The sequence below is a fragment of the Saccoglossus kowalevskii genome, chromosome 15 (assembly GCF_978046115.1).
Source record: "Saccoglossus kowalevskii chromosome 15, keSacKowa6.1, whole genome shotgun sequence".
NCBI classification, from domain to species: Eukaryota; Metazoa; Hemichordata; class Enteropneusta; family Harrimaniidae; genus Saccoglossus; species Saccoglossus kowalevskii.
Window position 1 is genome coordinate 15332452 of NC_140655.1, and position 18142 is coordinate 15350593.

General features: G+C 33.8%; 1 protein-coding gene and 1 non-coding gene across 2 annotated transcripts in view; both read left to right on the top strand.

Moving 5' to 3' along the window:
* Positions 1 to 7601: 7601 nt before the first annotated feature.
* The window catches only part of LOC144346250 (uncharacterized), a 60609-nt gene continuing 50068 nt past the window's right edge, over positions 7602 to 18142 (top strand). The window contains exon 1 of the mRNA XM_085490490.1: positions 7602 to 7778. The gene's annotated coding sequence lies outside the window, so the exon portion shown is untranslated. The remainder of the gene's footprint in view (positions 7779 to 18142) is intronic.
* Mir200 (microRNA mir-200) lies at positions 8710 to 8810 on the top strand. The gene has a single exon (NR_037525.1). It is a non-coding gene; the product is annotated as a microRNA mir-200 (primary transcript).

An 18142-nucleotide genomic window follows, 5' to 3' on the forward strand; every position in this document is an offset into this window, starting at 1 on the left:
CATGCTACAAATTCGTTTTAATTAGATTAAACCTAAACGTTTATGTGTGGAAAGAAAAAGTGTCACGTCTTTGATGGGTATGGCTATTTTTTTTATTCTGTGCAGAGAGATGCATGTGTAGACGTAATATAGAGATAAAACATGCTCATGTGGGTGGAGGATATATCTGGTTGTGATGGTACAAAAGTTGAGTGTTTTCACGCAGTGTCAGCCGTAATTTCCTGTGTGCTCTGTATGTGGTCACAAGTTTTCCATTTTAGAAAGCATGTATTCATGTTTTTCTTGTCTTGAGGCAGTTCTTGCTGAAAGGATGTGATTCTCTCTCCTGTTTTGATAAGATCTCTTCAGATTCCTCTTGCTTTACCCTTGAAACATCGTTGTCGTTACTCTGCATCATGTCGGTTATGGATACCATGTATACAACGCATGTAAAATGCATTTTAGAATTATGAAAACATGTTAGGCGATGACTAGTGCGATTTAAACTTACAAGTTATTTATTAATAGCATTAAAGATACCATCGATAGTCTTATTTCTTAGGAACAGCATTGCAAATATGTACTTTTAACTTCATTGATCCTCCAAATTCCCAAAATTATCTGGAATTTCGCTGAAATAGCAGTGAAAATAAATTTGAGTAAAAATAAACTGTAATCCATCATCAAGAAATTATGGCTCTCTGATTGGAACAGATTGTAAAATGCTATGATGTTATCTTGGAATGGTTGATTCCATTATTCTCAGAAATAGGTGGAGCAAGCTATACTGTCTACTCTTGATCTTCATAGATTGTGTTCTAACATCTGTTTCCTATTTTGTAGGATTTTGCTGCTATAAATTTTCGCAATTTCATTATTTTATGGTATTCACAAAAACAAAATCAACATAGCGTAATTTTTTCCTTCTGCAAATTTTCATCATTTTCAATGACTCCCAACTTTGTTTCATGCAAAATCAAAGCGTCTCTTTAATCACTAGTTTACGAATTTAACATTTAAGATAACTAGGATGATTTAAAGCTGCCACATTACTTATCAAATATGACTGCTAGAGGGCGCTTTTTAGGGTCTGCTCATAATATTATGTCTGGTTGTAATCGTAATTGTCTTGGGAATGACCATCAGAGTATGTGTATCTAAGTTCTGCATACCAACCTGTGAAGTGTAATGAATCCTTCTAAACAAACAGGGTTATACAAAAAAAATATACTTGTTTAAAGGACTGATCCTATCTAATATTGTGGGGAGGTGAGATAAGTACCAGAGGCAGATATTTATAGACAATTTGTTATGTACAATGTACCGCCAAACCAATAGCTATAACAGGCTTAAGGCTTCCTTTTATAGCAAAATGTCACTCACTGTAGATAGCTATTACTCTCGCGATGATATTAGGTTTAAATATTTTATTATTAAACAGAAACCTACTAGATTGTCTTAATACTATTAGTGCAAAATGTTGACCTTATTATTTCTATAATACCCTCCCCCCTATCCTTTCCGTTGTTAGTTTTTTTAGAATTGAATATCAAGGCTGTTAGGGTGATTGATTACTGTTATGTCTAAACCATCATCAATCAAAAATTGTATTGAGAAACATAGAAAAGGTAAATATTTTTGTGCCAAGATACATAAAATTTGTGGTATCTTTTCTCTTTAATGGTAAATAGTATCTTTCTCTTTAGTGGTATAAACCAAATTGGTGATCCAGTGATAACACTGCACACTGTCATGTAGCCATGTTTGTTTTGTTGAGTGCAATCGGTTTTTATGGGTTAATTGAACTTGAAGCCAGATTTGTATCTCTTTCCCCATTAAAACATTTTTATCTCATCTTTGTGGTACATATCATCCATTAATCATTGAGGAGTTTTTAATTGGGCATAATTACCATGACGATTGTTGTCATAGTTGGACCAGGTGCACATATACTCAAGATGACCACTCTACAGGGAACGCTCATTACCCTAGCTATTATGTAGTACAATTAGTGATGCCTCATTAGCAGTGGTCCAATAATTTATTTATTTTTACATTCTATCAACTTGTGCTTCTTAACCTAAGCTCTGGTCAAGTGCTTTACAAACTGTAAGTTGCATGTCGTGTTATCCACCGTTTATAATGACCTTTCACTTGCTGTATTTGCCTGCTAAGATGTCAGTGTGTCGTGTACTGTAAAAGGATTAATTATTCACTGGGTTTTAATTTTGCTTATTTCGCTGACTGGAAAATGCGCTAAATTAAAACCCAGTGAATATGTCAAATTTAGCATGGAACACATTATCTAATGATAAAACCGTGAATTTAAAACCCACTAAATATGCCTGAAATGATAAATCAGCGAAATTTGAACCCAGTGAAAATTAGTCATTTTATCGTATTTAAATTTATCTGTATTTTGTGATTAATTTGAATATGAGACTTGAAATGGCAATGACAGTAGCTTAATTGCAATCTGCCGAAGCCATTGATGGGGATGTGACTGACATTAATGATTTTGATTACTAATATCTATTTTTATCATAAATTTGCAGACTAATCAGTACTCAATTGAGTCTAAAATTGGGGGAAAAATGCATTAACTGTGCATATTTTGCGCCAGAATTCCATACATGAATACTTCTATATGCAATTTGAAAAAAAAGACGTTCACGCAACACAAATTTTCTTTTGAGTAATTTTTTTTCTGTCTTCCACTTTATTGCGTATATTGTGTTGAGTGTTCACAGATCCACTACTATATAATTAAAATTCATGATCACCCGTCTCAGATTTTTAAAATTACTTCTCTTCTTGGTAAATCTCATCTACAAGTTGCCATGGTAATTTCATTCAAATTCTATTCCTGGTTTCAAGAGGATTTGTTAATTTGTTATTTTTTGAGAAAAATTGTTAATTTGCTTGTGATTTTTTGGTGCCTAGACGATGACTCTCAGCTGAGTTGATCTCCAACCAGGGTTTGTTATCTCTCATTCACAAATACTGTATGATAGACTGCTTTTTTTCATGAGAAAGAAATATTCACAAAATGTGAAAGGCAGACATGTATTAAAAAAAAGTGGAATTTCCCCAAAATTATGCAAGGCAGGCATAAATGTGGAATTTTCACGGATTACACAGATATTTTAAAGAATTGCTCAGACATAGAGTCAAAGCGATGAACATTTAACTGTTTATACGTAGTAAGCAATATTTAAATTTCACAGTAGTTTCAATCATTCATTATCATATTGTTCTTCAGTGGTATTCACTGTGTCAGAATCAAATTCATTCATTCAGTTGTTTGTTCATTTGGCATTCATTCATTCATTCATTCATTCATTCATTCATTCATTCATTCATTCATTCATTCATTCATTCATCCATCCATCCATCCATCCATCCATCCATCCATAATCCATAAATCACTGGAGTTTACATGCTCCCAACCATAAATAGCTGGATATCAAAATGACTGTGATCAGGCGAAATGTATATTTTACCTCACTTGTTTTGCTGTTTACATCACTGACAGTCGTTACGTGATTATGCTCAATATGTGCTCAGAAAGCTCAATAAAGACTAAGACAAGGTGAAAAGTACATACAAGTTACTATGTACACTAAAGCAAAAAATTAAACAGTGTATACTAAGAAGGAGATGAAGAGAACATTTTGCATTTCTCGTCTGTGAGAAATCAACCATGATATTAAAATAATAATTCTAATTTACACAGTACTAAAAAGTACATTAACATTTGACAGCACTTAAAAAGTACATTCATATCTGCTTGTAACACCAGTTCATGGTTACCCATTTTGTGATTTACTTAGCAAAAAATAATGACAAATTAGTTTACAAATACATGCTTCATAGCTTTAAATGCGATTGCAGTCAAGATGAGTAGTTCAAGGCAACACCTAATTACCGCATAGTTTGTTGCTCTCGCTGGAACTACATGTGTATGTCATGATAGTCACTATAGCTCACCTGTTAGGTCTGAAATGGTGATTTTTCAACCCAACATTCATATTGTGTTTTGTTTGTCTCCCTAGCTGAATTGAAAATTATGTCATTTTTGTCATACTTTCATTCTTTATTATGGTTATATGCCATTAAAAATACCAAAATGGGGAAAAAAAAACTGGGGTCATCAGACAATTTTACAAGATACAAGGGTTTGAAATGTCTTATAGGAAATAGTCAATTTTTTTTTACGCTAGCTTCCATGTGAGATTGTTCAAATCTCAAACTTTGCTTGGTGACATGAAAAAATAATTATAATTTAAACATTTCCTAACATAGTTAAACAATTTTGAAAATTTACCTATAATTTTAATAGTTTCTTGGATTATAATAGTTTCTTATTATACACAATTGTAAGTTCTTTCCCATAATGCACTGCATGTATGTGCAGTAACATGCTCAGTAGTGCAAAATTTGATTTTGGCTTTAACTGCCACCGACGAAATTTGTGACTATTGAAATAAATGCAGGTACATAATATTTGTACATTATAATAACTGCATGTTCTTTTAATTCAGGAAGCAAGAGCTTGTCATTTTGTTTATTGTTGGATTTTAAAATTTATCCCTTTGATATGACAACCCAAATTGTTCAATCATCATAAAAAAAAAAAACGCAAGACTGTGCAGGTGCAGTCTGTAACAGTGTTGTAATTTCCACCAATTTTCTTGTCCAATCCCTTTTAATTTTTATCGATTGTAATTTAATGTTTAATAGTAAATCAATGCGTTAATTGCAGTTATTAGTGAGAATATTTCCTGATTTATAAGCGTGATATTTTATGGTAATGTAAACCTGACAGCACTTAACTATATATATGTGCTTCCCAGTTTGCTAGTCAGCTGCTGATTTATTTCTCTAGATAGGATTTTGAGTGTAATGTCAGAAGGCACTTTAACAGTAGTAAAGTTGTCAGTTGTAGTGGAGCTTCAACACGTGCAGTAATCCGTGTCTCTTGCGTACACTATCGTAGCCGAGCAGGGACCGATACTCTCGTGCGACAACTGATCCAGATATCGTTTGTAGATATCGATCATTTTGTGTATCGGCAAAGCTCCATGCTTCTATTGCTAGTATGTAAGTATGCTGTAATTTTAGAGTCGAGATAGGAACACTTGATAACTATCTTTGTCCATTATATTGCATCTGTGTTTGACCCGCATAAATCACTGCGATTTGCAATAATGACTTTTACTAACGATGTAAAAAAAAAGATTCTTATCAGATAACTACCGGTGGTATCAATCCCTGTCAGTTGCTTACATTTGGTGTTTGGATGTGTTGAATTGGGTGTTGTCTCTTTCCTCATCGCTATAGGTTTTAAATTCATAGTACATTGCTTTGTCTTTGTATTTGCAATTATGTTTTGATGTGTCATGTATATGGAGTCTTCACTTTCCCTCCCTGGTTACACATAGCAACATTCAAAGGTAACTATTCACTTATGGTGTGTTTTATATATTCCATTAGATATTTTTTTTTCAACTTCCAATATAATATCAGATAATCGTCTTCTGTCAGTGTTACAAAAGAATTGTTTATTTTTGGTAATCACCATCATTCTGTGGGAGTTGTATAGTATAATGTTTCATATCTCTGTAGAGCAGGTGTCATATACTGTGCTAATATCAAAATCACTGTGACCTATGTAATTCTACCATTTTCTGGGTCAACTGATTATTTTTTAACCTTTGAGCAGTATTGTCTCAGGATTTCAGTTTTTATTGACAATTCTGCTCAGAATTTCTACCTCACTAAGGGGATTAGTTTTTTTTTTTTTTCATTTATTTGTGAATGAAGCTTAAATATTGCTGATCATAGATGTGCATCAAGACAGTTTTTCACTGCTTCTCTGAAATGTAGTACAGCTTAACTGATAATTTAAGTATTTAAGCACAACAAATATTCAATGTTGAATCATTGTTTTATTCAAAATGTCTACTGTTGTTCGCAATGTTTAGTCGCCAATTGGAAGGAGTTGATACTGTTTCTCAAGGCCGCCTAAACGATAGATTATATCAAATGTGTTTGGAAGTCTTCTATTATTGCTGTACAAGAGATTTGAGATAGTGAAACTAAACGTTAAAAGCATCAGGACAAAGAGTATGACTTGTGGTATCATTAGCAGTACCTTAGGAACCCACTTGGGTTCACAACTTGAGGCAAGTGAAACTGATCTCTGATACACCTGACATTTATAGTTCAAAGGTCGATGCTATGGGATCTTTAATTACGGGGCAAAATTGCTTTTGATGGATAGATATTTTATATCTGAGAACGGGACTGACTACAAGATAACACTAATGAGCCTCAGTTTACTAGGGAGTGAACATCTGTTTACTTTGAGAAAATGGAAAGCAAAATAGCCATTAGGTGTGCTATAAAAGTCTGTCAGTGAGTGTGGGCTTAAATCATTTATGATTTGGAAATGTGTACACTCTGGTCAGGGAGTCCACAATTTGAATATTCAAATTTGCGTCAGTTATTTGTATATTTTAGCTTCTTATTGTCAGTTTTCACATATTAGATTAAGCATATCCAGTACTCATGTACATGCATGGAATGCAAGACTACTTCTTTTCTCGACATTGTTTTTTTTTACCAATTGAACTGTAATAGGGCATTATAATTGTATTCACAAAGTATTATGCATTTCAAGTTATTGGTGCACATAAGGTTTTACAGCTTGGAAAATCTCATTGTCTGTCTCAAAATCAAATTTGAGACCTAATCCTTTTTCAACAAGACCAGCATCATTTTGCAGGCAGCTTTTGAATGTGGTCTGTCTACAGGAACATGTAATTTCTGCAACCACCTGTTGCAGGTAAAACCTACTCATCTGGGACAAGGGGCTGTAATAATACAAATTAATGTTTTAGGCTTCACTTTTGAGAATTCCTAGTAAACATATTTCTGCAACTTAGATACAGTTTACCTATTTAGGAGCATCTATAACATGTCTGGGTTCCTCTACATGTCTAGTGTTGCTGTTATAGTTATAGTTGGTTAACACACTATAATGTATGCATGCAAACATGATGGGATCAGAAACAAGAAGGGGATTACCATCAGGAAATAAGTGCGTCAATTGTATGGATATGACGTACGAGTATACGCAGTGTTGGTTCTGACGTTTGTCAGTTTCATTGTTCAGCTATATCTTTTCATAATTACCGTAATTTTGACACTTTTAATTTAAATTGACATCCAAAATGCAGTGTTACAATAAAAATACATTTATTTTTGATTGCCAAATATTTCATAATACAGAGCTTGAACTTGCATCAAGAGGGTGTCAAATTCCAAAGTCGATTGCAATACAGAAAAGTGTCTTGAAATAGAGAATATTTGTAAGGTGTATGATTCTATTTCAGAATTTTAAGCCGTGGGTGTGAGAAAACAACTTTTATATTGCTGTACATTGTATGACATAGTTGACCTGGGAGTGTGTTGACCTTTCCAAAACAGAAAGCAAACCTTCAGATGTGAAAGAGTTGATTGTTTTATCATAACATAATGGTTCTTTGTGTTAGCTTAAATATTTCAGCAAGTTCATTCAGTTTTCTAAAGTGTTCGTTGAAGTGCCATGTTTTGTGCTTCTGTTTTGTGGTTGTACATCTGTGTGCATATATCCAATGCTATGTCTACTCGCAGTGATGATGCTAGTGTTCACCATCAAATTAATAACGTATATGTGACACGCTCTACCTGTGTACGTTGCTGATACTTTGAAATTACCGTTTGGCTGCTGTTTTTCATAATAGCCAGATCAAGTAAGTGGTATAGTACTGTCTCATGCATACTGTGTTTTCATCTTGTAAGGATTGGACGCAGGTCGTATTCAAGTGGTGGCCCCAGTACTCACATTTCTAGGGTTCTATATCGTCAATTCTATATTTCAACGTCTTTTTAATGGACAAGTCGATCTTTGTTACCACATGCCGCAGCTTGTCTGACTTCATAATGCATATGTCAAAACTCCTACTATGAAATCTGCATTTCAATTGTGGTGTACATTTGACATTATTTATACCTGGCGTATTGTCTGTGATTGTGCTTCTTGCATCAACAGAATCGTCTACAATGGGGCGGGATAGGACGCCATATTGGGTGCCTTCGTATCACAATTCAGATCACAAGTATGTCAAAAACACGTACATGTACGTGCTTGTTGACTACACCAGTAAAATTGATTGGATTTCAGTTTGAATTCTCACTCCACTCAAATCGTTAGAGGGTTGTGGTGTGTATAAACACTCGGTTAATACTTTCGTGATTCAGTATTTGCTTTTTTGTGTCAAATGTTCATTAATTCTTGACTTCTATTGGCTATGCAGTGCATGTAAAATTTTGCATTTTGTTTTCCCCTCGTAAATTATGTTGATATCGACTGGTGTATATAAGTCTTGTACCGGTGTACTTGTACGTGTTTACCGAAAGGTACAGTCACCTGGGTATGGCTGTATATCACACATTGGGATAAGCTGTGGCTTGACTCCAGTGAAACCTTCTGACCAGGATGTAAACTATTCTCTCAAATTGCTGTATTGTGGAAGTGATTTGCGCCATGTGGGTGAAGAAAGAGTTGGATGATTCATTATGAAGACTAATCAAGACTAACCACTTCATCAGGTGAGAGAAGCTACTATTTGCTACCTTCACTGTGGAGACGATAACTGTGTGTGAAGTTTTGAAGATTGATTTGATGCGATGTGAATTCAATTGACATCTTACCCGACAGCATTAGACTTGTTATGCATTCTCTAATACTGTCTGGTAATGATGTTAATAGATTTCACCATCTCATCAGCCTAAACCACTACTGACTACCACTACTAACCAGTTGTAACCAGTCGCAACTCATCCTAGCCATCAATCTGAGATGTACAGAGCTTGCATACAAAACAGAACCAGACCTGTTATACTTGATCTTTTGAGCGCCATGGTCAACTTTTGTCAATTTTCTCAAAATAAAACCCACATCAAATTTTAGTTCAAAACTTGTTATTAAGACGTGTTGCCAATGGAAGTATCTCCATTTGGTTCAAAATTAACGATGAAATTATAGAAAAATTAAATAAAAATGTGCAAAATGTTGCACCAAAAAATTGGCGGGAAAAATGATGGCGTTCAAAAGGTTAATATTCAAATACATTTGTTCACAAGAAAATGAAAAACTGCAGTGTCTTGGTCATGTTTGAATTTTACACAAAAATTGCTGTCTAGACGAGTAAACCATCTTTCTCTGCAGTTTTTTCATCACTTATCTGAGTAATGTTGAAAAAATAATATACATATGTAATAATAGTGGTAGATTTCTTTAAGTGTTGTTTCTATGAATTCTGGGTAAAGCCTTTCACTATCATTATCACTTGTGTGACCTTCTATAATTTCTGACAAATCTACTGTTTCTGTTAAAGATCAAATCTAATTGTGATATTAAATCTTAGATTTTTTTATTATTAACATTAAATTTTGAAAAAAATTACAGAAAAATTGCAAAATATTTGCAGTAATATTATAACAGTAAAACATATCTTTGTGAAAGGTCAAACCCTGGAGTGTGCTTGTCAGATGGCAGGGTTAAGATAAATTTGACTACCATTGTTTTATGACTGTCTTCATCCTGATTTCAAATAATGAATGTGAAGTGTCAAATTTCTTCTTCATTGTACGCAGTTAATACAGGTACTTCTTGTGTGGGAAGGATATTATAGACAAAAAATCTTGTTATGTTCATAGAATTGTAAAGCTTTGTATTGATTTCCTGTCTTTGTATTATCGATGAGATTGAATTGAGGATAGATACAGGATCAGTCAGTGAGCCAGGCAAGATTGAATAAGTCTCACTGTAGTGTATCAATGATTCTATTAAACTTGGTTACTGGAAAATACATTATCTTTATAGCTGTGAGTAACCCAGCTGCATGTTCAATGCTATCACACAATTCTGTTCTCTTTTGAAATATTATTAGTAGTCTGTATTCTGTAATTTCAACTCTTTTTAAAAAAAAATATTTTACCCTGTTCACTTCTGATGTATATAATATGTACATGTGATTGGACATTTATTTTATTTTTCTGTTTTATTCTTTTCATAACTCTTACATAGATGAACCACAGACACCATTTTTTTTATATGTGCCTCTATTGGAGATGTCCCTCTATTCCTGAGCAAGCACAATTAGTAAATTTGATAAAAGTTGAAACAAATAAATTAATATGACAGATATAATTGAAATTAATGTAAGCAATTCAATCTACAATATAAACAAATTTTCAAAAAGGATGTTTATTTTGTGTATTTAAATAAGTAAGATTTTTTTCATTTAATATTGGTAATTAATTATTAGAATGTATGTAACATTAGATGGTGATAATAGACACCAGTATGTACGGTTGTCTATCAGTGTGTCGTGGTAATGAAATGAGATGAGGTGTTGGATGTCTGCTGATTATGTAGCCCTACCAACTACAGTGAATCGAATTGATGACTATGTGATGAAAGATGATCCATGTGAGGTGTAGGTATGTGTTTGTGTGTTAACGGATAGCATATTATCTTGTTCCAGTTCAGTGCTGACCATGTGTTGTGATAGGGTATGGGGCGCTAATGAGAATATTCTACAATATACATATAGGACAACAATATTACATGGTAGTTTATTTGGCTGTGAAATGCTGATATAAATATGGCTGCCCAACACATGTCTTTCAATAGCGACTAAAAGCTTTCACAGTATTCTCCTCTGTGCTCTACATTTGTACATGTGCTTGCCACCACTGAACCAACTTCTATCGAAAGAAAACCACTATTATGGCAGCCTCACTCCATATATTCTATTTATTTTAAATAATATCTCTACAGTTTGCTTGCTTAATGGGTTCCTTTCTGACTAGTGCTCACCTGGGTGATTGTAATTTGTTAAATGTCTCGGGAAAAATGGGATGCAAATCACTTAGAGTCTATATAGTAAGCATGAGTCGTAGATACTGAAATATACATTGTCTCTAAGCATCCTTAGAAAAGTTCATTATCTTAATGAAATGATGTCGCTTTCTAAATTTAGCCTAAAAATACATGCTTGAGTACATTCAATGTCTAATTGCAATCGACGCGAGTACGGCATGCCTCTCTCGTAATGTCTGCAGATATGGCTTAAGTAATGAGACACCACGATACATAAGACAAATATCAAGCCCCGTAGATAAGGGCATGGGTATTTACGGTAATAAAAAGACATTATGCCTGACGACTTATTATATGACATGTCCAATTTAGGGTCTTAAGATTACGTGGATGGTAGACTGTCTGTAATCTACATGATAAAGGGAACATAGATGCAGCATATTAGTAAGAAGTAAACCTACATGTAGGTTACTAATTACGACTGATGCTGCCCTCATTATTATTCAATGCACACTCATCCTCCGATACCTGACGCTGCCAAGACAGACAAGAACCATCAGAGACTTTCGATAATAGGCTTCTACAATCAGTGACAGCTGCATACAGTGCGAGATTTGCCACTATTCAATCATATAGATGTATTCTAGCAATTCCGAATTGACTTGGTGTCTTGTTATCGCTTTGATAAGCGATATCCGGTGCTTGGTTGTTAAAAATGTTGTGGTGTTTGTACAGTTGCCTCGGTTGCAATATATTCTTGAAATTTGAGAATTCATTTTTTCATTTAGGTGAAGGGGATATGCTTTGGAAAGCAGTAAAATAGATTAAGAAAAATCTACTGCACTCTTTGGAAATCATTGTATTGTCGTTATAGTAAAGGAGTTTAATAATAGTTTTAGCTTTTAATAGGCTGGGTTTTCAGCTTTTCAGCATTAGTATAGGCACAAGTATTGTATTGTGAACAGCAATGTGTTATAGGGGATTTGTATTGGACGTAAACTTTGTGGGCACATGTTTGTTTGAAATATCCAACAACCATATTTGTTTCTTATGGAAAACTTGTGGCTTGGTAACATAGAATTCTGCTCACCAGAAAAAAAAAGTATAAACCATTGCATTATACTTCATAATATAATTTTTATTCAATGTTGCTGATCCTGTTTAAAGTTTATTCAATAATAAAGATTTTCCAAAACTTCAATATCAGATTCTCATGTTTTTTTGTGTGTATACCTTGTGGACGGGATGTTTGACAGTTGATCACACTCTCATCAACAATATCTGCACTTAAATTTGAATTGTCGGAAAAATTTTCCTTTTTCCAATTGGCAAATAAAATGAAATCTGAAAGTTACAGCAATCACAAGTTATACTGATCAAAATCTGATATATTGAGTCGTTTATTGACTATTGTTTCACTACACTAAATCCCAAAATGCATTGTTTCAAATTCTGCTTCTGACGCATACTAAACAAAAGTAAACCTAAATAGTTTGTGTGTTCAATGTTTGAAGGTCCCTCAGACCCAGTGGCATTTGCTGGTGTTCATCTATTTATATTTTAATTCGCATATTACTAAACATCTCAGAAGCTTCAAAATTGACGACAATACAACTTTAATTGGTGCTGTAGATGGTAATGTGTCAAAATACAATTTAACAAAATACAAGGTTATCACCTATTGGCTCCCAAATCCTGACTTGTGAGCCAATCAGGAAACATCGTTTTTGTCAAGACCTATGAATGTTTGGCTAGTGCATGTAGTTGACTGTACATGTGATGGTTCCCACCCAGTATCAATGTTTATTTACCCAGCAATCAATTTCAAAAGGTTGCTAGAATGCCAGGTGTACATAAACAGGTAAGATGAACAAATTAGACATATCGAACACTTGTGGTGACAGTAAACTAGGTACGACTGTGAGTTATTGACATCACAGTGTGTCTAAGCTGAAAACTAAACTGAGAACTATGATAGAACAGTACAGAACAGTATGTACAATGATAGAACAGTACAGAACAGTATGAACAATGATAGAACAGTACAGAACAGTATGAACAATGATAGAACAGTACAGAACAGTATGAACAATGATAGAACAGTACAGAACAGTATGAACAATGATAGAACAGTACAGAACAGTATGTACAATGATAGAACAGTACAGAACAGTATGAACAATGATAGAACAGTACAGAACAGTATGAACAATGATAGAACAGTACAGAACAGTATGAACAATGATAGAACAGTATGAACAATGATAGAACAGTACAGAACAATGATAGAACAGTACAGAACAGTATGAACAATGATAGAACAGTATGAACAATGATAGAACAGTACAGAACAGTATGAACAATGATAGAACAGTAGAATACACACATGTGAAATTATGACGATAGTGTTGTTTCGTGTTCATTTATGTTAGTGAAGAAACTGATGACAAACTACAATTAAAGAAAAAATATATTTCAGTTACAATTCTGGTTGCAATTTTGAAGAGATGTCACTGCAACCTATCCTGTTCAGATATATAACAATCTCCAAGAACAAAAATTTTGGATAATGTATCTTTATCATTGAGTATCATCCTTTCCTATTAGTGTACTATAGCTATGTCAGGTTTTAAATGCATGTTATAAGACTTTATAGAGCTATTTATTTGATTTACAACTGGCTCATTCTAAACATTACCATGAGCTTGAAACAAAGATGGATTAGATCATTTTCCCTTCACTGCGAGATCTCACGTTATGTGTGAAATCAAACGTAAAAACAGGACAAACAAAGGTAATAGCGTCATAGTGGGTTTCGACAATTTCCATGCTTAGTAATGTGCTGTACACATTCGATGATGGTAAATTTTAATGAAGTAAGGGTATTTCAAACACAATATTACCCTATCAAAGATCGGCTTTTCTATGTGAGCTACGAAATAAAGAAAATTTGAGTTCAAACGGCAAACTTTCGGCACGCATCTTTCACGCAACTCGTGAGATCTCGTAGTTGAATGGAAAATCACCTATTGAGTAAAAAAAAAAAGAAGAAATTGTGTGGTTCCGATAACATGCACTTCCAAAAAGACATTTGAGACAGCATTATTGATGGTACACACTTCATCTTAATGTATTTTAGCCTCTTCTTTTGTTCATCGAAAGTGCGGGCGCTGTATGCTTCCAGTGTATAAATGTCATCCCTCCTGTTTTGTTATCACAAGTTGTCCCATCTGTACCAAATGAACACAATTGACGGCACTCTTTAAACTTCAACTTGATTGTCATGTGGCATAAATCTTACTAAAAGTGAGATTAGAAAATATATTTTTACTTGCATATGATTTCAAGAACAGAGTTTGCCTTGACGTCCTCTGAAAAATACAGATTTTTCCTATTCTATTCATATGCAAAGGCAGGTTTATCAAATTTTTCTTTGAAATGGGTGTCCTTTCAACTCAGAAGTTTAAAGCCCTCGATTTTCTATAAGGTTCAAAGAGTAATCATTTATTTTACAGATGATTGTGTGTTTCATTGAGGTCATTTGGACTTGGCAAAAACCACATAAATGTGATACTTTGGGCATTGGTATGTGACTGTTCTCATTTGAATATTCATATTCACCTGCCTGTCCCTATATCAACTACCGCCATTACCAATCTTGTACTCTGGCCAGGAATAATGATGACAAACCTTATATTGCTAGAATAATTGAAACGCCTCACAAATGTTGGTTCATAATGTGACCAATTAAAAAGACTTGTTTTCCTGGTGGGCATTTCCAACACTGAAAGGATTCATAACAGCTCAACTGTGTAGCATTAATAATTGAGTACATTATTCTCATATTTGGAACGCTGAATTTCCTGTGCCGTATAATCAGTCTTCCTAATATATTTTTTTAGCAGAGGCTGTAATTAAAGAGGTGCATGGCCTGTCAAGCATTTTAATAAAGTTTGGGTGAGCTAGTGGTGTTATTTGGGTGATCTCATCTCATTTCTGCATTATTTCCGTTTTCTTGTAATTTTCCTTCACATTTCTAACAATTGCTAGTGGGCATAGCACTTAGTGAGAACATTGACAGTCTAACTGGAGCGGTGATATGAGGTTGGAAATACTAAGGGGTTTAATTGTTTGTAATTTGGCAACCTGACTATCATTTTGCCGGTTACCTCTTTACTAATGTCTGGAATAGCTACTAAGATCTTACCTTCAGGGTAAGTGGGTGAACGTGACGCTGATAAATATATGAATAAAATGTATGACCACCTCGTTCTTCATGATGATGCAAAACACCAGCAGCTGTGCCTGAGTTGAGAGTGGGTAACTAGTGGAGCAGTAAGGTACCCAGGCTATTTGAAAAATCAAAGATCTTGTAAGAGGAAAAATATAAAAACAAAATTAGTCTCATGATTGCAGGTGTGTCTAAATTATTTGTGAAGAACTATATCTGAAACATATCCTACCCCCTACCCCCCTATCCCCAGTTATCAAAATTGGAAACTCATATTAGGTTTCAAGTGGTTTTCCAGGAGAAAACAGCACAAAGATACCTGAAGCAGGAGTATTTGAAAATGACAAGCTTTTATCAACTGTTGCTGTTGTATTAAAAAACTCAATTCATTTTCACAGTATGGCTTCTCCATACCCTATATTTATCTACAAAAAACTGCACGATTTAATTAATTTTTTGGAATCCACAATACACACATACACATCTAGAAAATTTCAGACCTAATTATTTATAACTCAGACTTTCAATATGCTTCTTCATAAATTTGATTCACAACAAAAATTACATTACTAATGTACATGGTTTGTGCTAATAGAATGTTACAGACCCCATCTGCTTATCATCAAAACGAAAAAAATATTTATTTAACATTTAACCTATTCAGAAGATAATGGTTTGCTCCAAGCTAATTTCATTGATGTGATAATTTATGAATCACCATGGAAATAAAGGAATACTGCCATGAGCAATATGTTTTATAAAGACAACTCAATCTTGTGTGATAGGATATGATAGCCTGCTATCAGCTCGTCACACTTACCGGTACTCAGTTGCATAAAACACATTACTTTTTTTTGAATTTATTATCACTGGCAAAGTTCTTCAACTAAATGCCTAGAAGGTAGCACAGTTTCTAAATTCAGTTGCATCGTGGGATTGTTACATTATGCAAACAGGGTGTCAACTTTATACTGCTAAAAGTCATCTGATTTTACTATTTTACTGATTTAACTATATTGGTTGTTCAACAATAGCCAATCAACAGGTTACATTTCCTTGATACAAAATGTAATGAGGATATATATTCAACATAATGTAACAGTATCAGTTGTTCAACACTAGCCAATCAACAGGTTACATTTCCTTGATACAAAATGTAATGAGGATATATATTCAACATAATGCAACAATATCAGTTGTTCAACACCAGCCAATCAACAGGCTACATTTCCCTGATACAAAATGTAATGAGGATATATATTCAACATAATGTAACAATATCAGTTGTTCAACACTAGCCAATCAACAGGTTATATTTCCCTGATACAAAATGTAATGAGGATATATATTCAACATAATGCAACAATATCAGTTGTTCAACACTAGCCAATCAACAGGCTACATTTCCCTGATACAAAATGTAATGAGGATATATATTCAACATAATGTAACAATATCAGTTGTTCAACACTAGCCAATCAACAGGTTACATTTCCCTGATACAAATGTAATGAGGATATATATTCAACATAATGTAACAATATCAGTTGTTCAACACTAGCCAATCAACAGGTTACATTTCCCTGATACAGAAATGTAAAGAGGATATATATTCAACATAATGCAACAATATAAGTTGTTCAACACTAGCCAATCAACAGGTTACATTTCCTTGATACAAAATGTAATGAGGATATATATTCAACATAATGCAACAATATCAGTTGTTCAACACTAGCCAATCAACAGGTTACATTTCCCTGATACAAAATGTAATGAGGATATATATTCAACATAATATTACGATATAAGTTGTTCAACACTAGCCAATCAACAGGTTACATTTCCCCGATACAAAATGTAATGAGGATATATATTCAACATAATGTAACAATATCAGTTGTTCAACACTAGACAATCAACAGGTTACATTTCCCTGATACAAAATGTAATGAGGATATATATTCAACATAATGCAACAATATCAGTTGTTCAACACTAGCCAATCAACAGGTTACATTTCCCTGATACAAAATGTAATGAGGATATATATTCAACATAATGCAACAATATCAGTTGTTCAACACTAGCCAATCAACAGGTTACATTTCCCTGATACAAAATGTAATGAGGATATATATTCAACATAATGCAACAATATCAGTTGTTCAACACTAGCCAATCAACAGGTTACATTTCCCTGATACAAAATGTAATGAGGATATATATTCAACATAATGCAACAATATCAGTTGTTCAACGCTAGCCAATCAACAGGTTACATTTCCCTGATACAAAATGTAATGAGGATATATATTCAACATAATGCAACAATATCAGTTGTTCAACGCTAGCCAATCAACAGGTTACATTTCCCTGATACAGAAATGTATTCAACATAATGCAACAATATCAGTTGTTCAACACCAGCCAATCAACAGGCTACATTTCCCTGATACAAAATGTAATGAGGATATATATTCAACATAATGCAACAATATCAGTTGTTCAACGCTAGCCAATCAACAGGTTACATTTCCCTGATACAAAATGTAATGAGGATATATATTCAACATAATGCAACAATATCAGTTGTTCAACGCTAGCCAATCAACAGGTTACATTTCCCTGATACAGAAATGTATTCAACATAATGCAACAATATCAGTTGTTCAACACCAGCCAATCAACAGGCTACATTTCCCTGATACAAAATGTAATGAGGATATATATTCAACATAATGCAACAATATCAGTTGTTCAACGCTAGCCAATCAACAGGTTACATTTCCCTGATACAAAATGTAATGAGGATATATAATCAACATAATGCAACAATATCAGTTGTTCAACACTAGCCAATCAACAGGCTACATTTCCCTGATACAAAATGTAATGAGGATATATATTCAACATAAAGCAACAATATAAGTTGTTCAACACTAGCCAATCAACAGGCTACATTTTCCTGATACAAAATGTAATGAGGATATATA